Below are 20,775 nucleotides of genomic sequence, written 5' to 3'. Positions count from 1 at the left end.
TTTCTTATTTAATATATATTTTTATTTTCTGAAATTATAATAAGGTATCTGTAGAGAAATATGTAATTAGCTATACCATTAAGTGTGAATTTGTAAGTGCATACCTCAGAATACAGATGTTTAGAGGTATATTCATCTGGTTGTGTAAACATCTATATAGTGTTTGCTTTGTACCCATATTTCACACACACACCTCTTGCCCAGTGTGCTCTCCTGATCCTAAGACTGGACATATAAGCCAGTTTCTCTAATTCCTTTGATGAATAATCCCATTTTTCTTATAGAAAGCATAGTATTTCCTCAGTTGGGCCATTCTTGGTCTTGAACATGGTGGATGGTTTAGAAGCCATAAGCTGAGGGCGAATTTTGAGGAAGGCACACATATTTCACAGTATCTACCTGAGATGAGGCATCTGTGTGAACCACAGGCAAGGAGAGAACCCTTCTCTCTCAAGGAGTGGGTCATCCAGATGTATGAGTCCAGACATCAGGAACCCACCCTTTCCCTGTTAAAGCTTTAAGTCTTGAATAGGAGTTTTGCTGGTGCTTTGAAGCAAGCCTTCTCTACAAGACAGCTGCTCTTCCAGTCAGACAAAGGTCTGGTGTTCAGTCCAGTTTCCTCTCTGGCTGCAGAAGGGGAGGTCCTCTCTAAATGTTAAAGGCAGAGACCTCTGCCTTCCATACCATGCCCTGAGATTTTGCCTGGTCAGCGTGAGCTCATCAGTTTTTTCCCTCAGAGCTCTGACAATACTTACAACAGCTCCATAGTCATTATCATCATCATTGTCACTCTGTCTCTCAAATCCCAGAGAGAGAGATTGCATAGGGCATACATTCCCTCATGCCTTGATGCTCCCCAGCTCACCGCAGGGAAGAGGATTAGTCATCGACCTGCTGCAACAAACTACAGAGTCTTGATGCCACGTAGCCAGCAAGCCATCCAACTCCAGAACCCTGTGTAGTAATACCTCCTGTGTCACAACTTTTACTGTGGACTCTATAAGAGGAGACCTGTGGACAAAAGATTGAGGAAGAAATCATTTTGGAGAAGTTCAAGTGATACTCACAGACAAGTAGGAAGTGATGCAGGGAAAAGACAGATGCTAATGAAGGGACAGCTACTAAACCAGTCATTAGAAAGACTGGAGCTCAATTCCAAGGGCAAACCTAGGAAATTCTGCAAACACATGTCCCAGAATTATTGATGCTGAGAAGTGATGGGACTGGCAAATTCGTGCACAAAATCCTGAGATTCCTTGGTCACTGATGCTGTGGAGGAGGGTATTTTTGGTACTTCCTGCCTCCAGAGCAAGCAAGCAGCCAGCTCTCTGCCATGTGGATACAAGGGCATTGGATCAGACTGTATAGATACCAGCAGATGGAAGTCGGTCAGAAAGTATACATGTTCCAAGGGACAGACATGGGGCACTGACAGTGTCTATTACAGCAAGCAAACAAGGTGGTAAAATCTGAGTGGCATGTGCAGAAAACACAGAAAAGGAGTTGGTGCTGAAGTTGGCTCATGAAGGATGAATATTGGTGAGAAGAAAATTGGGAGGTGTTGGAAGCGGTCTAGCACGTGATTGCATGAAAAAAGCACAGACACAGAGCATAGGACAGGTCATATTACAGCAAGTGTGCCAAGTTATAAACATTTCTCTGTGCATGTTGGAGAAGGTGCTGGTGGGGAGGATCCCTGGAGGATCTGACGTATGGCATCACTAGATTTTTATTATAAAGATTACTCCTGAGTAGATTGTGATGGGAGATTCTACATCCAGAAAGCTGGATCGGAAGGTAATTATAATAGCCCAGATATAGAGGCCTGAGCTATTATGATAGTCTAGTCATAATGATGATTAAAAATCTGGGCATCTGGATGGCTGAGTGGGTTAAGCATCTGCCTTCGGCTCAGGTCGTGATCTCAGGATCCTGGGATCGAGTCCCGCATCGGGCTCCCTGCTCAGCGGGGAGTCTTCTTCTCCCAATGCCTCCGCCCCTCCCCACCATTTGTGCTCTCTCTCTCTCTCTCAAATAAATAAATAAAAAATCTTAAAAAAATACCATTACAGTTGTCACTCTAGTTGCCCCATTGATGAACACTGAAAAGTCTGTTTAGTCACATCTACCAACTGCTCAGATAAACAGGTATTGAAATCATTTAGGAAAATTATCTTTTCCATTTATCTTAATTTACTTAGCACTGGAGCGATAAAACCCATATGGAATATATAATCAATAATATATTGATTGTATATCAACGCTGACCAGGGTGCGTGGGTGGCTCAGATGGTTAAGCGTCTCCCTTCAGCTCAGGTCATGATCCCAGGGTCCTGGGATTGAGTCCCGCATCAGGCTTCCTGCTCAGTGCAGAGCCTGCATCTCCCTCTCCCTCTGCCATTCCTTCTGCTTGTGCTCTTCTGTCTATCTCTCTGTCAAATAAATAAATAAAATCTTTAAAAAAAAATATGTAAGACATTAACATAATGATTAATTATTAGTTATTTTTACTTTTCCTTTCTCTTTATTATTGTCACTTTTCCTAGTGGTTCTTTGTCTTTGAAGGACTTACAGCATGAAGTTTGTTTCTCTTCTAGTTCTTAAATTAGACAAGAAATGGTCTCTGTAGTTTATTTCAGCATTAAAAATTGAAATATAAACCTTAGCATTCATAATTTGACAAAGCAGTAATGGTCCTGGTCTTTAGGCAATAACATGTTTTCATAAAAAACTAAAATGAGTTTGAAAGTACAAAGGAACACAAAACCATGCAGAGCAGGTGCATCCTACTGATTCTGCTCAGTTCCAGACAAGTTGTAATGTTCAGAGAATGGAATTTTGATGCATCATAATGGTCTCCTGTTGCTACCTAATGATAATTATATAATACATTAATTTCACTAAATGACTCATGCTCTGCTTATAAAATTTAATTTTAATTGTCACCAAAAAACTATTAAGACACACTTAAAACCAAGATACGTATGGTTAGTTATTGCACTGAATTTGAGCTACCTACTTAAGGAGTTTTTGTTCTAATGATGTTTAAGTATGCATAATCCAGTATTTACATGCAAATGCTGAAGGAACTTTTTATTTACTTTCTATGTGTTAAGGTATTGTTGTAGTATCAAACTTTATTAAATAGAGAATACTTCCAAAGCAGTATTTATGGATTATGCAGAGCAGAGGAGTTTTATCAGCATATTAAAAAATAAACTACCAACCAGTAATTTCTGAACATAGAACTCACTACACACAAGTATGATATACCACACTTAACTTTGGAAATCATTTGCATAATTCTCAGAGCAACTTGCTGCAAAAGTATTGTTGGGGTGAAAAGAATGTGTGCAGAATGAAACCTAGCACACACAGTAAGAACACACTCCCTCTCTATGTCATGTGTCCAATGTGCCATCCTGACGATTTCCTAAAGGATGAGGAACGCCACAGAGGACGAAGGCAGCTGTATCAGGGTTCATGGGAAAATGTATTCATCTGCAGTATCTTGACAAATTAGTGAGATTCGAGGTTGAAGAAAAAAAAAAAAGAAGGAAAAGAAAGATGCCAGGCAGATATGGACTGGCTAGCAATGGTTCATCCTGGTGTGTAAGTCAGGTGGACGAGTTTGGTCCCACCATAAACCCCGGGTCTGCAGAAGCAGAGAATCGTGACACCCCACCCCATTCAACACGGTGCATGCCATTTTCATTCATTTTTTCAAATATTATCTGATGGATTCCACCGTAAGTCTGGGTGTGGAGTGAGGAGGAGATAAAGGGCGGGATCTGCTCAGTAAGCCCTGTCTTCCGCACAGCGTCCCAAAAAGAACTTCTTTGTAGTTGTCCAACAGAATTTAGCATGAGGGAGGATGAGAAGCTGTTTTTGTTCGGCACAGGTGGGTGGCCCAGGAGGTGATTCAATGCGTATTCTGGGAGAGTGGACGTTGAGGGGAGGGGAAACCTTGGAGCTTCCTCCAGCTTTCTGGCCTCCTGGCAGCATCTCGGGGAGGGTTCTTTAGAACCCACAACTCTCCTTAAATTCATCCTCTCTGTTTTTTAGAGTAGCCCTTGGCATCAAAGCCCACACAGATGCAGAGAAGGCATGCTTGGAAACAACCCTGCCTCTTATGTTTAAACCAAGTTCTTAGCAGTGTTTATGATATACAGAGAGCGGCTTCCCGGCCAACTTCCCATCAATGCCTTGTAGAAATTCTTATGCTGAACTGACTTCTTTTAGCTCTAAGTAAGAGAAATAGAGCCCTGAATCAACAAAATGTTCTTCCAGTTCTAAAACAAAAGAGGCTGAATTTATTTAACCTGAAACATAAATGTATTCCCAATGTGAGGTCTGCATGCTAAACTCTGGCTGCTGTAAGTGGTAGTGATTCGGTTTAAACCCTCAGAGTGGTTTTAAAATCATTAGTGAACTTCAGCATTTAGAAGGGTAGGGATGCTGTTCATTTAAAAAAGAAATTGGTATTTCCTCCAAATATAGAATTTAATATTAAGCAAAATAAATCTGAACCTCAGTGGTGTGTCTCTGATGAATGTTCATGTCGTCTCCCTGTGTGGGGCTCTAAAAATGAAATGAAGGTGGGAGCTTTATGGTGTTTTATTTATTTTTTGTAGCTCAGTATGGCATTCAACAGTGCCTAAAACTATCATACTTCTTTTTTAAGTAGGCCACAAGTGGGGAATTTTACGGGTTCTCTTGTCAAGTCATACTTTGCAATGCAAACACTGTACTCAGTCAACTTAAGAAGGAAGCCCACACAATTTGAAAAATTGGTGGCATGTCTTTTAATGCTGTTACCTAAAAATATTTATAATGGAGATTTATCTGTAGCTTGTGAATATGTTTGAAGCTTGGTGATCTTTCAGGTATTCAATTGGCAGTTGGTAAATGAGTTAGAACATTTTGTGCATGTATTTTTTGCAATATTTACTTAGGGCCTACCCTTAGACAGTTTTTAGTCTTAGCTCAGCTGTCATGATAAATATATGTGCGTGTGCCTATGTTTGTGTGTGTGTGTGTAAATATTCACAGTTGCATAATCCCAGATGTGCGATGACAGATATTGGTCACCTCCTTACTGCGGAATGTCATTTTTATCTGAACAACTTCACTGCTACCTTTGAAACGGGTCTCTGTCCCCTTCTTGAGACCCTACCACCTGTTTGCTCCTGGTCTCCATATGTTTAAGAGGATCAGATTCTTTCTACCTTTCCCTAGATCTGTTTGCTTCTTAAACCTTTTCTTTTAATACTGTATACTAATACTCTTTTTTCTAGTTTCATTGAGGTATCATTGGCATTGAAAAACCTACGCATGACTCATGTATGCAGTTTGGTGAGTTTGAGTTAGGACATATGGATACTCTTGTTACCATCACCACGATCAAGGTGACAGATGTTTCCACCACCTCCCAAACTAACGTATTCAACATGTGTAACACTCAACCCTTATCTTCACCTTCTCCAGACAGGTGTCAATCTCCTGAATTCTGCTTCTCGGTTACTCGGTCACAAGCCTGATGCTGAGGAGCCGTGCATCTCTTCTTTCTCCCTCACTGTCCATGTCCGGTCCATCACCAGTCCTGATAATTTTACATGTTTCTCTTTGTTCTCAGACCCCCTCCTCCTCTCTCCAGACAACCACAGTCCAGCTCTTATCATTTCTCACCTAAACTAACATCACAATGTCTTTTTTTTTTTTTACACACGGAGCTTATTTTATTTTTCTGCCATCCATCAAGGACACACTACATTAAAAAAGTATCTTTATAGTTTGTTTACTTGACTGCTATTTTTTTTTTCACTTAATTGATTATCCTGACACTAGTCTTGACACCTCCTAATTATCCTCAGTGTACCTACTGGAACGGTATCTCTAACCAACAGTTCAACCTCAGGAAACATCTCTCAATGCAGCAAACAAGGCTCACCTCCCACTGCTGCTTCCCCAGCTTTCCTTGAGTCAGTGCTAACCTACATGCAGCTACTAATACCCCTTCTCAGTACCTCTCCCGAGTCCCTGTGCCTCTGCTCATGCCCCTCCCTTGATTTCGTCTTTTTCCATTCTTTATCTAGAGAACTGATCTTCGAAAATTCTGGCCAAACATAATCTCTTCCAGAAAACCCTACATGAACTTTTCTGTATCCTAAATGACCCATACCCATGGCCCCATTTATACTGTGCACAACTTTTTGATAGTACTTCCCAAAGTATATTGAAGTTATCTATTAATCCCAGTTTCTTGGAAGCAGAGAGTGTGTCATATTGATCTGAGAAACCTATTACTCAGCCCAATATTTGGCTTTTAGAAGATGCTGGATTAAACTAGACCTAATGGATTAAAATTACCTAAAAGTACATTTTCTTCAATGAAGATTCAGGTATGTTCCACAAAGGGAAGAAGTATAATAGAAGTCAATATCTGCAAGTGCATATTTGGCTTATCACACACCCATACACATAAATAAGTCATCTTGACAAACTGAGGTTTGTTATTGGATATCTGTCTACTTTGGAATTTCAACATGTAGTACAGAACACATAGGGTTCATTTAAAAAGCAGTGTTAATGCAAAGAACAAGTGAAATTTCTAACCAGGACAGGGCAAAATCGTTACCACCTGGAGACAGGGAAATAGTTGGTCTAAGAAGATTACGTGCAGGAATCCTGTGACAGATACACTACCAGCCTGTTCGGTCACATGCTTAGAGTTGTATTTTCCACCTACCACTTTACAGTATATACTCCATTTAAATTATTTAATATTTGTCTAAGAAGAAATATGGACTATTTTGGCCTCAGAAACCCTTGCTCCATTCATCTAGCTGTGCTTTTTAATGCTACATTACTTATTTATGAGGTCCAACTTTATACAAATTGCACTTCTATTTTATTGACTGATGAAAATTCATAGCCTATTCACTCTAGTTGGATTCGGTTATCCTTCTCTACAAATGTTATAGCTCTGTACAATTACACCGACTTTACTGCTGAGCTCAGGAGGAAGCTTGGCAAATCAACTTTTGGTTTTACAGGAAGGATTCCAACTGTTTCTGAAGCTTTTTATTAAGACCAAATCTTGTCCTTTAACCTTTAAGAAAAATGTGGAATGTATAGAAAGTGATCTAAACATATATGCACAATTTATTATAAAGTAAACCTATGTGCCAGTGCATATGGTACATATAACAGGTATATAACCATCACCAGGAGAGGCCCTGTGTGTTCCCTCCCAGTGAGACTCTCCTCCACCTTCAGTTAACTGCATGGTTAGTTTCTGCTTTCTACTGCAGATTGACCAATTCCATACGCATCCATAAACAATACGGTTTAGTTATGTTTTTTTTTGAATTATAGAGTATGTATGCTTTACTACCTCCCTTCTTTTATTCACCTTTATCTTTTTAGGGTCAACTTTCTGCCTGTTTGTTCATGGATTTTATTTAGGGTATGTGGCTGTCCTACAATTCATTTTTCACATTCTTACTGTTGGTGACACTGGAGTGGCTTCCAGTTTGAGGCTGTTATAATCAATGCTGCTGTGAATAATTTTATATGATGTTTCCTGGTGCACACGTGCCAGAATATGAATATATTTAACTATACTGAAAATCCCAATCGTTTCCCATAGTGAGTGTGATGATTCTCTGAGTTAGTGATTCTCCCCATGTGCATTTTTGGTGTGTCAGTCTTTCTAATTTGAGCCAATCTGGGATGATTTTTGTGGTCCCACATTATAGTCAAGATCAGCAGTTTCTTAATGAGATTGACTATCTTTTCATGTTTACTTGCTATTTTCAGTTGTTTTTTTTTTTTTTTCCAAAGTACCTTTTTAAATCTCCTAACCATTGATCTTTTGGATTGCCATTACTTTTGTTCTTAAGTGTTCTTTTTCATCTGTGGGACTTCTTTATATACTCAAGCTATGACTCACTCCTTGTTACATGTATTTCAAACATCTTATCAAACTCTGGAGCTTGGATTTCACTTTCTTTTTTTTTTTTAATTTTTTATTGTTATGTTAATCACCATATATTATATCATTAGTTTTTGATGTAGTGTTCCATGATTCATTGTTTGTGCATAACACCCAGTGCTCCATGCAGAACGTGCCCTCTTTAATACCCATCACCAGGCTAACCCATCCTCCCACCCTCCTCCCCTCTAGAACCCTCAGTTTGTTTTTCAGAGTCCACCGTCTCCCATGGTTCATCTCCCCCTCTGATTTCTCCCCTTCATTCTTCCCCTCCTGCTATCTTCTTTTTTTTTCTTAACATATATTGCATTATTTGTTTCAGAGGTACAGATCTGTGATTCAACAGTCTTGCACAATTCACAGTGCGTACCAGAGCACATACCCTCCCCAATGTCTATCACCCAGTCACTCCATCCCTCCCACCCCACCCCCCACTCCAGCAACCCTCAGTTTGTTTCCTGAGATTAAGAATTGCTCATATCAGTGAGGTCATATGATACATGTCTTTCTCTGATTGATTTATTTCACTCAGCATAACACCCTCCAGTTCCATCCACGTTGCAAATGGCAAGATCCCATTCCTTTTGATGGCTGCATAATATTCCAGTGTGTATATATACCACTTCTTCTTTATCCATTCATCTGTCGATGGACATCTTGGCTCTTTCCACAGTTTGGCTATTGTGAACACTGCTGCTATAAAGATCAGGGTGCACGTACCCCTTCGGATCCCTACATTTGTATCTTTGGAGTAAATACCCAGTAATGCAATTGCTGGATCATATGGTAGCTCTGTTTTAAACTTTTTGAGGAACCCCCATACTGTTTTCCAGAGTGGTTGCACCAGCGTGCATTCCCACCAACAGTGTAGGAGGGTTCCGCATTCTCCGCATCCCCGCCAACATCTGTTGTTTCCTGACTTGTTCATTTTAGCCATTCTGACTGGTGTGAGGTGATATTGAGGTTTTGATTTGGATTTCCCTGATGTCGAGCGATGTTGAGCCCTTTTTCATGTGTCTGTTGGCCATTTGGATGTCTTCTTTGGAAAAATGTCCGTTCATGTCTTCTGCCCATTTCTTGATTGGATTCTTTGTACTTTGGGTGTTGAGTTTGATAAGTTCTTTATAGATTTTGGATACTAGCCCTTTATCTGATATGTCATTTGCAAATATCTTCTCCCATTCTGTCAGTTGTCTTTTGGTTTTGTTGACTGTTTCTTTTGCTATGCAAAAGATTTTTATCTTGATGAGGTCCCAATAGTTCATTTTTGCCCTTGCTTCCCTTGCCTTTGGCGATATTTCTAGGAAGAAGTTGCTGCGGCTGAGGTCGAAGAGGTTGTTGCCTGTGTTCTCCTTTAGGATTTTGATGGACTCCTGTCTCACATTTAGGTCTTTCAACCATTTGGAGTCTGTTTTTGTGAGTAGTATAAGGAAATGGTCCAGTTTCATTCTTCTGCATGTGGCTGTCCAATTTTCCCAACACCGTTTGTTGAAGAGACTGTATTTTTTCCATTGGACATTCTTCCCTCTTTGTCAAAGATGAGTTGACCATAGAGTTGAGGGTCCATTTCTGGGCTCTCTATTCTGTTCCAATGATCTATGTGCCTGTTTTTGTGCCAGTAACATACTGTCTTGATGACAGCTTTGTAATAGAGTTGGAAGTCCAGAATTGTGATGCTGTCAGCTTTGCTTTTCTTTTTGAACATTCCTCTGGCTATTCGGGGTCTTTTCTGGTTCCATACAAATTTTAGGATTATTTGTTCCATTTCTTTGAAAAAAGTGGCTGGTATTTTGATAGGGATTGAATTGAATGTGTAGATTGCTCTAGGTAGCATTGACATCTTCACAATATTTGTTCTTCCAATCCATGAGCATGGAACGTTTTCCCATTTCTTTGTGCCTTCCTCAATTTCTTTCATGAGTATTTTATAGTTTTCTGAGTACAGATCCTTTGCCTCTTTGGTTAGATTTATCCCTAGGTATCTTATGGTTTTGGGTGCAATTGTAAATGGGATTGACTCCTTAATTTCTCTTTCTTCTGTCTTGTTGGTGTATAAGAATGCCACTGATTTCTGTGCATTGATTTTATATCCTGCCACTTGACTGAATTCCTCTATGAGTTCTAGCATTTTTGGGGTGGAGTCTTTGGGGTTTTCCACATAAAGTATCATATCATCTGCAAAGAGTGAGAGTTTGACTCCTCTTTGCTGATTTGGATGCCTTTGATTTCTTTTTGTTGTCTGATTGCTATGGCTAAGACTTCTAATACTATGTTGAATAGCAGTGGTGATAGTGGACATCCCTGCTGCGTTCCTGACCTTAGGGAGAAAGCTCTCAGTTTTTCCCCATTGAGAATGATATTCGCTGTGGGTTTTTCATAGATGGCTTTTATGATATTGAGGGATGTACGGCTATCCCTATACTCTGAAGGGTTTTGATCAAGACAGGATGCTGTACTTTGTCACATGCTTTCTCTGCATCTATTGAGAGGATCATATGATTCTTGTTCTTCCTTTTGTTAATGTATTGTATCACGTTGATTGATTTGCAGATGTTGAACCAACCTTGTAGCCCAGGGATAAATCCCACTTGGTCATGGTGAATAATCCTTTTAATGTACTGTTTGAGCCTATTTGCTAGTATTTTCGTGAGAATTTTTGCATCCGTATTCATCAAGGATATTGGTCTGTAATTCTCCTTTTTGATGGGGTCTTTGTCTGGTTTTGGGATCAAGGTAATGCTGGCCTCATAAAATGAGTTTGGAAGTTTTCCTTCCATTTCTATTTTTTGGAACAGTTTCAGAAGAATAGGTATTAATACTTCTTGAAATGTTTGGTAGAATTCCCCTGGGAAGCCATCTGGCCCTGGGCTCTTGTTTTTTGGGAGATTTTTGATGACTGCTTCAATTTGCTTAGTGGTTATAGGTCTGTTCAGGATTCCTATTTCTTCCTGGTTCAGTTTTGGTAGTTGATACATCTCTAGGAATGCCTCCATTTCTTCCAGGTTATCTAATTTGCTGGCATAGAGTTGCTCATAATATGTTCTTATAATTGTTTGTATTTCTTTGGTGTTGGTTGTGATCTCCTCTTTGATTCATGATTTTGTTGATTTGGGTCATTTCTCTTTTCTTTTGGATAAGTCTGGCCAGGGGTTTATCAATCTTGTTAATTCTTTCAAAGAACCAGCTCCTAGTTTCGTTGATCTGTTCTACTGTTCTTTTGGTTTCTATTTCATTGATTTCTGCTCTGATCTTTATTATTTCTCTTCTCCTGCTGGGTTTAGGCTTTATTTGCTGTTCTTTCTCCAGCTCCTTTAGGTGTAGGGTTAGGTTGTGTACTTGAGACCTTTCTTGTTTCTTGAGAAAGGCTTGTATTGCTATATACTTTCCTCTCAGGACTGCCTTTGCTGTATCCCAAAGATTTTGAACAGTTGTGTTTTCATTTTCATTGGTTTCCAAGAATTTTTTTTAATTCTTCTTTAATTTCCTGTTTGACCCATTCATTCTTTAGTAGGATGCTCTTTAGCCTCCATGTATTTGAGTTCTTTCCAACTTTCCTCTTGTGATTGAGTTCTAGTTTCAAAGCATTGTGGTCTGAAAATAGGCAGGGAATGATCCCAATTTTTTTGTACCAGTTGAGACCTGATTTATGACCTAGGATGTGATCTATTCTGGAGAATGTTCCATGGGGACTAGAGAAGAATGTGTATTTCGTTGCTTTGGGATGAAATGTTCTGAATATAACTGTGAAGTCCATTTGGTCCAGTGTGTCATTTAAAGTCTTTATTTCCTTGTTGATCTTTTGCTTAGATGCTCTGTCCATTTCAGTGAGGGGGGCGTTAAAGCCCCCGACTATTATTGTATTGTTGTCGATGTATTTTTTTGCTTTTGTTATTAGCTGTCTTATCTAATTTACTGCTCCCATGTTAGTGGCATAACTATTTACAATCGTTAGATCTTCTTGTTGGATAGACCCTTTAAGTAGGATAGAGTGTCCTTCCTCATCTCTTATTACAGTCTTTGGTTTAAAATCTAATTTGTCTGATATAAGGATTGCCATCCCAGCTTTCTTTTGGTGTCCATTAGCATGGTAAATGGTTTTCCACCCCCTCACTTTCAATCTGGGGGTGTCCTTGGGTCTAAAATGAGTCTCTTAAATACAACATATCAATGGGTCTTGTTTTTTAATCCAATCTGATAACCTGTGTCTTTTGATTGGGGCATTTAGCCCATTTACATTCAGGGTAACTATTGAAAGATAGGAATTTAGTGCCAATGTATTGCCTGTAAGTTGACTATTACTGTATATTGTCTGTGTTCCTTTCTGGTCTATGTTGCTTTTAGGGTCTCTCTTTGCTTAGAGGACCCCTTTCAATATTTCTTGTAGGGCTGGTTTCGTGTTTGCAAATTCCTTTAGTTTTTGTTTGTCCTGGAAGCATTTTATCTCTCCTATTTTCAATGACAGCCTAGCTGGATATAGTATTCCTGGCTGCATATTTTTCTCATTTAGTGCTCTGAAGATATCCTGCTAGTCCTTTCTGGTCTGCCAGGTCTCTGTGGATAGGTCTGTTGCCAATCTAATGTTTCTACCATTGTAGGTTACATATCTCATCTCCTGAACTGCTTTCAGGATTTTCTCTTTGTCTATGAGACTCGTAAGTTTTACTATTAGATGTTGGGGTGTTGACCTACTTTTATTCATCTTGAGAGGGGTTCTCTGTGCTTCCTGGATTTTGATGACTGTTTCCTTCCCCAAATTATGGAAGTTCTCTGCTATAATTCGCTCTAATATACCTTCTGCCCCTCTCTCTCTTTCTTCTTCTTCTGGGATGCCAATTATTCTAATGTTGTTTCATCTTATGGTATCGCTTATCTCTCGAATTCTGCCCTCGTGATCCAGTAGTTGTTTATCTCTCTTTTTCTCAGCTTCTTTATTTTCCATCATTTGGTCTTCTATATCACTGATTCTCTCCTCTGCCTCATTTATCCTAGCAGTTAGTGCCCCCATTTTTTTTTTTTTTAAGATTTTATTTATTTATTTGACAGAGAGAGACACTGCGAGAGAGGGAACACAAGCAGGGGGAGTGGGAGAGAGAGAATCAGGCTTCCCACGGAGCATGGAGCCTGATGCGGGGCTCGATCCCAGGACCCTGGGATCATGACCTGAGCCGAAGGCAGACGCTTAACGACTGAGTCACCCAGGTGCCCCGACCCCCATTTTTGATTGCACCTATTAATAGCCTTTTTGATTTCGACTTGGTTAGATTTTAGTTCTTTTATTTCTCCAGAAAGGGTTTCTCTAATAATTCCCATGCTTTTTTCAAGCCCAGCTAGTATCTTTAAAATCATGATTCTGAACTCTAGGTCCGACATCCTACTTATGTCCCTATTGAGTAGTTCCCTGGAAGTCGGTACTACCTCTTTTTCTTTTTGTTGAGGTGATTTTTTCCATCTTGTCATTTTGTCTAGAGGAGTATAGATGAATGAGAGAACAAAATGCTAACAGGGAAACAACGTCTCCAGAAAATATACTCTAAACAAATCAGAAAACACCTGAAGCCAGGGGAAAAGAAAAGAAAGAAAAAAGAAAAAGAGAAAAAGATAAAGATAAAAACAAACAAAAACAGAACAAAACAGAATATGATCAAATTGGATCAGGGTGGTGCATATAGATCAGTGCCACACACTAGATTTTTGGTGTATTTTGGTCTGTTAGAAGAAAGTGCCTTCCAAAATTTTAAAGAAAGAAAAACTTATATATGTACAAAAATAAGGGTTGATATGGTGAAGGGATCAAATATTACTGTAAAGATGAAAATTATATAAAATTTTATAAATGGAATTGATACGAAGTTGTTTGAAAAAAGAAAGAAGAGGATTTAAAAAAAAAAGAAAAAAAAGGGAGATAATGTGATCAGGCAGGAGAGTAGAACAAAACCATACACTAGAGATTTAGGGTATATTTTGATCTGTTAGAAGAAACTATCTCAAAATTTTAAAGAGAGAACAACTTATATATATATATGCCAAAAATAAAGGTAACTACAATGAAGGGATAGAATATGACTCTAAAAATGAAAAATAAAAATGTTTTTTAAAAAAGGGATTGTAAAGATGTTGGTTGAAAAAGAGGAAAAGAAAAATTCAAAAAAAAAAAAAAAAGTTAAAAAAAAATTAACTTTGAAAGACCGAAGAATCATGGTAAAATTGCCATGGATTCTATGTGCAGTATTCCCGTAGCGCTGGAGTTCTGCCGTTCTAATTGATCGGTAAACTTGGTCTTGGCTGGATGGTTCTTGCTGATCTTCTGGGGGAGGAGCCTGTTGCCATGGTTCCCAAATGTCTTTGCCGGAGGCGGAATTGCCCCGCCCTTGCTGGTTCCGGCTAAGTAATCTGCTCGGGTTTGCTCTTGGGAGCTTTTGTTCCCTGCAAGCTTTCCTTACAGCTTTGGAGGACAAGAGTGAAAATGGCGGCCTCCCAATCTCCACCCCAGAGGAGCCGAGAACTCGGGGCCCCACTTCTCAGTGCCCCCCCAGAGAAAAGCAATCACTCCCGTCTCCCCAGTCTCCGCCCGCATTCCGTGCTCACCCAGCCTGTGACCCAGCGTTTCTGTCTCTGACACCTGACCCTATGTGGTGTCTCCAAACCCAGCAGATCCCTGCAGTGCGCTCCCGCGCTGCTCCTCCCAGGGGGGAGGAAGGTAAGTCTCCCTGGACCTGCTGCTTGTTGGGTCCCTGCTGGAGGACCAGTGGCCCAGCTGTGCCGCGGCTCACAGTTTATGGCAACCCCGAGCTGAGAGCCCGCTCCTCGGCTCCGTCTCTGCAGCCGGCTTCCCTGCTCTGATACCTGGGAGCTCTGCTGCACTTAGGCACCCCCAGTCTTTGACCCCAAGGGTCCTTAGACCACACTGTCCCTGCGATCGTTCCACCCCCCGCTTAGCCCCTGGAGCGACGTCCCTCAGTGGAGCCAACTTCTAAAAGTTCCGATTTTGTGCTCCACGGCTCTATCACTTGCCAGCAGCGGCCAACAAAGGCCCCCTCCCCCGCCATCTATCCTCCCGAATATCGCCTGGGATTCACTTCTCCACCCATCCTACCTTCCAGAAAGTGGTTGCTTTTCTGTTCAGAGAGTTATTGCTATTCTTTTCTTCCATCTCCTGTTGAGTTTGTAGGTGTTCAGAATGGTTTGATCCCTATCCAGCTGAATTCCTGAGACCGGACAAAATCCAGGTCTCCTACTCCTGGATTTCACTTTCTTAAAGGTGTCTTTTGATACATAGAGTATTTATTTATTTATTTAGGAGACAGAGAGCGAGCACGTGCGGGCAGGGTGGGGAGAGGTAGAGGGAGAAGAAGAGAGGGAATCACAAGCAGGCTCTATTCTCAGTGTCTGCCTAACATGAGGCTCGATCTCACAACCCTGAGATCATAACCTGAACTGAAATCAAGAGTCAGACATTTAACCGGCTGAGTCACCCATCATTTTTAATTGTTACTCGCTACCCTTAGATCATTAAGATATTCTTTTTTATTATGAAAAACTTTATTTTGTTATTTGTAGTAGGACTGTCTGAAATTGATCTTTGCATATGATGTGACATACAAATCCACTTTTGCTTTCTTTTACATAAATACCCATTTAGTTAGTAGGCAAGCCTTTTCCCTATATTTTCTTCTAGAAGTATTAACAGTTTTAGGTCTTATAAGTCTTTAATTCATTTTGAGTTGATCTTTGGATATAATGTAATATAGAGTTCAGTTTCTTTCTTTTGCATGTGGGTATTGATTTTCCCAACACCGTTTCTTGAGGACACTAGCTGTTCTCCATTGTGCTTTCTTGGTTCTTTTTGTTGAAGATCAGGTGACTGTATAGGCATGGAGTTTTTATGGGATCTCTATTCTGTAACGTTGGTCTATTTGCCTGTTTTGTTTTGTTTTGTTGCCAGAGCAACTGTTTTAACTGTAGTAGCTTTGTAATATACTTTGGAATCAGGAATTGTGATACCTCCATTTTTGTTCTTTTTTTCCAAGATTGCTTTGGCTGTTCAGTGTCTTTGTGGTTCCATATAAATTTTAGGACTATTTTCAACCTCTGTAAGAAAAAAAAAAAATGCCAATGGGATTTTGGTAGAGATTTCATAGATTTTCTAATTGCTTTGGGCAGGATGGACATTTTAATAATATTAAAGCTTCCAATTAATGAACATGGGATGTGTTTCCATTTGTTTATGTCTTCTTTATTTTCTTTTTCATTAATGTTCATCTGTTTCATCAATGTTTGTCTTTTTCATCAGTGTTTCATCTATTACAAGAGACAAAAACAGTCATTATAGCATGATAAAAGGTTCAATTCATTAGAAAGATATAAGAATTATGAATATAAATGCATGCAGATCAGAGCATCTAAATATATAAGCAAACATTGACAGATCCAAAGTGAAAATTAGACAGCAGTGTAATAATAGGAGACTTCAAAAACATCTATCAATTATAGATAGGACATCTACAGAATATCAATAAGAAAACAGCAGACTTGAGCTCACTGGCAACCAACTGGCCCTACAAATACAGACAGAACATTCCAGCCAAAAGGAGCAGAATACACCTACTTCTTGAATGAGACATGGTACATTCTCCAGGATAGATGACATATTAGGTCACAAAACAATCTTAACAAATTTAAGAAGATTGAAATCATACCAAGTAATTTTTTCAACAACAGTGGAATAAAACTAGAAATCAATAATAGGAAAAAAATTGGAAAAATCACACATATCTGGAAGTTACACAGTTTATTTCTCATGAACTAATGGGTCAAAGAAGAAAGGAAACAGTAAAGTAGAAAATAGCTCAAGACAAATGGAAACAAAAACTCCAAACTTAAGTGATGTAGCAAAAACAGTACTAAGAGGGAAGTTTGTAGTAATAAATGTCTACATTAAAAAAGAAGAAAGATCTCAAAATACAACATAACTGTACACCTCAAGGAACTAGATAAGGGAAAACAAACTAAGTCCCAATTAAGCAGAAGGAAAGAAATAATAAAGATTAGAGGAGAAATAAATCAAGCAGAAAACAGAGTAACTATGGAAAAAAATCAATGAAACTAGCAGTTTTATTGAAAAGATAAATACTGAAAACCTTTAAGAAAAAAAGAAAACTCAAATAAAATCAGAACTAAGAGGAAACATTACAACTAATGCCACAAAAATTCAAAAAGTCATGAGACTACCATGAAAAATTATAAGCCAACAATTGGGTAAACTAGAAGAAATGGATAAAATTCTAGAAACATACAACCTACCCATTCTGAATCATGAAGAAAAAGAAAACCTGAATGGTCTAATAATTAATAAAGACTAATCAGCAATCAATAATCTCTAGTCAAATGTAAGCTGAAGAACAGGCTTCAGTGGCAAATTCTACCAAACACTTAAAGAAATAGTAATACCATTCCTTCTTAAACTCTTCCCAAAATGTTGGAGAAGAGCGAACATGTCAAAATTTATTTTATGAGGCCAACATTGTCCTTATACCAAAGCCAGTCAAAAACACTACAAGAAAGAAAACTATAGGCCAATACCCCTAATGAACATAGATGCAAAAATCCTCAACAACATATCAGCATACTGAATTAATCGCCACATTGAAAGGATCATAAACCATGATACCAAGATCAAGTCCCTGGGATGCAAGGGATGGTTCAACATACACAGTCAGTTACTATGATCCACTACCTAAACAGATGAAGGATAAAAGTTACATAATCATCTCAATACATGCAGAAAAAGCACTTGATAAAATTTGACACCTTTTTATGATAAAAACTCTCAACAAACTAGGTACAGAAGGAATGGACCTCCATTTAATTAAGGCTATAAATAAAAAGCTCATAGCTAACATCATACTCAATAGTAAAAAGCAGAAATCTTTGCTCTGAGATCAGGAACAAGGCAAGGATACCCACTCTCACTACTCCTATTCACCATAGTACTAGAAGTTCTAGCCAGAGCAGTTAGGCATGAAAAAGAAATAAAAGGCATCCAAATAGGAAAGGAAGAAGTAAAATGATCTCTGTTTGCAGATGACATAATCTTACATAGAGAAAATCTTTTTTTTTTTTTTTTAAGATTTTATTTATTTATTTGACAGAGAGAGAGAGACAGTGAGAGCAGGAACACAAGCAGGGGGAATGGGAGAGGGAGAAGCAGGCTTCCCGCGGAGCAGGGAGCCCAATGTGGGACTCGATCCCAGGACCCTGGGATCATGACCTGAGCCAAAGGCAGACGCTTAATGACTGAGCCACCCAGGCGCCCACATGTAGAAAATCTTAAAGACTCCACAGAAAAGAAAATTTAGAAGTAACAAATTGATCAAAGTTGCAAGATACAAAAATCAGTTACACTTCTGTATGTTAACAACAAACTATCTGAAAAGGCAAAATAAGGAAATAATCCCATTTACAATAGCATCCAAAAGGATAAAATCCTTAGCAGTAAGCTTAACCAAGAAGGTGAAATACTTGTGTCCTGAAAACTACAAAACACTGATGAAAGAAATTGAAGAAGACCCAAATAAATGGAAAAGCATCCCATGTTCATGGATCGGAAGAACTAATATTGGTAAAATGTTCATTGTACCCCGTAAGTCCTGACAGTTGGTAGAGCAAGCTCTCTCATCTTTTCTTCAAGATATTTTTAACTTTCTCTATAACTATAGCAGCTCCTTTCTGTACCTTTTGGTCTACTGGCATAAAGAGCCAAAAAAATAAACACTGGTCAACTGCGAATATAGGTTTAATGGGAACCTTGCTGTGTCTCTTTAGTGGAAGCACGACTCCTGTCCCCAGAAAACTAGGACCTCTAGTGCAGCAGAACCTCAGTTTGCAAGGACAGGAATCCTATATTCCCCAAGTAGGTCAGGCAGGATGATGGGATAGAGGCCACTGATACCTCCAACCCTGATTCTCAATCTCACCTATTCTCCCTATCAAGAAAAGTACCATTTAATGGCCATCACTTCTTTAACCCTATAGAAAGGCATCCCCAAAGTTGCCCTTAGCTGTTTCTTTAAGAAGTCATTCCAATATTCTCCCAGGCCAGCATTGTTGGATGGTACAATGTATTACCGCCAACTATGATCCTATGGTTATGGGCACATAATTGTACCTCCTTTGCCATAAAATGAGCCCCTTGGCCTGAAATGATGTTATGTGGAATCTCATGGACAATAAATCAGGAATTTAACGCCCTTTAATTATTCAGGTATTTAATGCCACACTTAGAATATGCATTAATCACAGTTAAGATCATAGTGAATAAGAGTCTTTAGTTCACCTGCTTTGGGCAGTTTTTGGTTATATAAATGAAGCATTACACTTGTTGGCTGCCCTACTATCTTGTCTTTAGGAGTACCATGATTCCTATACATTGTAGCAGTTCAGTTGCCATTCCATCCTTGCAAATTGTTACCAAACATTTCATCCATCTGCCTTTGACATTTGAGTATTGTCAGCAGGGTTCAAAACCAGGATATAGAGTTCTTACCATTCACACTGACACTAAGGATCAAGGCTCAATAGCAGCAGGATGAGTGTCCTGTCCTTGGCCTAGAAAGGAGAGCCACCCCTGAATGTCCTGATAATGCCAAAGCATCTCAAGTTGTACCATCCTGTATTGCTCCAAAGAAGGGAAATAATTGAGGCCAATCCTGGGCACCAAAGGTAACTGGTGACTTCTCTGGTCTCACATAATAAGTCCATACTAAAATGCCCATAGCTTTGAGTCTCTGACCCCTACTTTAAATCTCTAAGACAGTTCTAGAATTTATATCCTGTTTATTGTAAGCCATTGTTTTTCTGGAGCTTCAGGGAATAATCCAGTAGTGAGTTAGGATCAGCTCCATGTCTTTGCCACAGTCCTAAGTCCCTTGGGTAAGGAAACTCTCTTGTTATTCAGAGCTGTAATTTGCTCCCTCTACCCCAACCAGCACAAGGAAGATTCATTCTCAGGTATATTCCCCTGGATCCTGCCAGTAATTGTTAACTGTATCCTACTCTTCTTTTTTTTTTTTTTTAAGATTTTATTTATTTATTTGAGAGAGAGAAAGAGAGTGAGAGGGAGAGAGCATGAGCAGTGGGGAGAGGCAGAGGGAGAGGGAGAAGCAGACTCCCCGTTGAGCAGGGAGCCCGATGCAGGGCTGGATCCCAGGACTCTGGGACCATGACCTGAGCTCAAGGCAGATGTTTAACCCACTGAGCCACCCAGGCGCCCATATATCCTGCTGTTCTTTGTGGTGGATAATCTTTTTCTTCCCATAGCAGGGATGATTAGCTATGCTGCAACTTACCTTGGTTATTGATACATAAACAATGAAAGTACATAGTTACAGATCTTGAGGAGGGTGTACACCATCTTGAGACATCTACTTTACATGGGGTCATTTTATAATCTCCTAGTAAGGGCAGACTGCTACCCTGTAGTAATAAAGAGATGGTGAATTTCTCAATTTGAAGTCCCAGAAAATGAAGATGTTCCAGGTTTTGAAGTGCTTCCAACCACAGGTGCTCAGCCCCGCTCTCCTTCCCTATCAGTACTTTGAGCTGTTGTAGAGGATGTATCAGAGATCCTCACTGGAGAATTTCTCAGCTTTTTAAGTTCCTGTATTACTTACTGGACTACCTACATTGTGTCTGAAGGAAGAGATTCATAATAGTTTTTTTTTTTTCCTTCTTTCCTTCCTTTCCTTTCCTTTCCTTTCCTTTCCTTTCCTTTCCTTTCCTTT

At 39.4% G+C, this 20,775-nt stretch overlaps 1 protein-coding gene across 8 annotated transcripts in view; it reads left to right on the top strand.

Annotated features, from left to right (window-relative positions):
• The window catches only part of PCDH15 (protocadherin related 15), a 789,625-nt gene that overhangs the window by 545,607 nt on the left and 223,243 nt on the right, over window positions 1-20,775 (top strand). The gene's annotated exons all lie outside the window — the stretch shown is intronic.

The sequence above is a fragment of the Mirounga leonina genome, unplaced genomic scaffold (assembly GCF_011800145.1).
Source record: "Mirounga leonina isolate KUSES-001 unplaced genomic scaffold, KU_Mleo_1.0 Mir_152, whole genome shotgun sequence".
In the NCBI taxonomy this organism is placed as follows: Eukaryota; Metazoa; Chordata; class Mammalia; order Carnivora; family Phocidae; genus Mirounga; species Mirounga leonina.
Note: the sequence above shows the minus strand (reverse complement) of the source record. Positions and strands in the feature narration are given on the sequence as shown.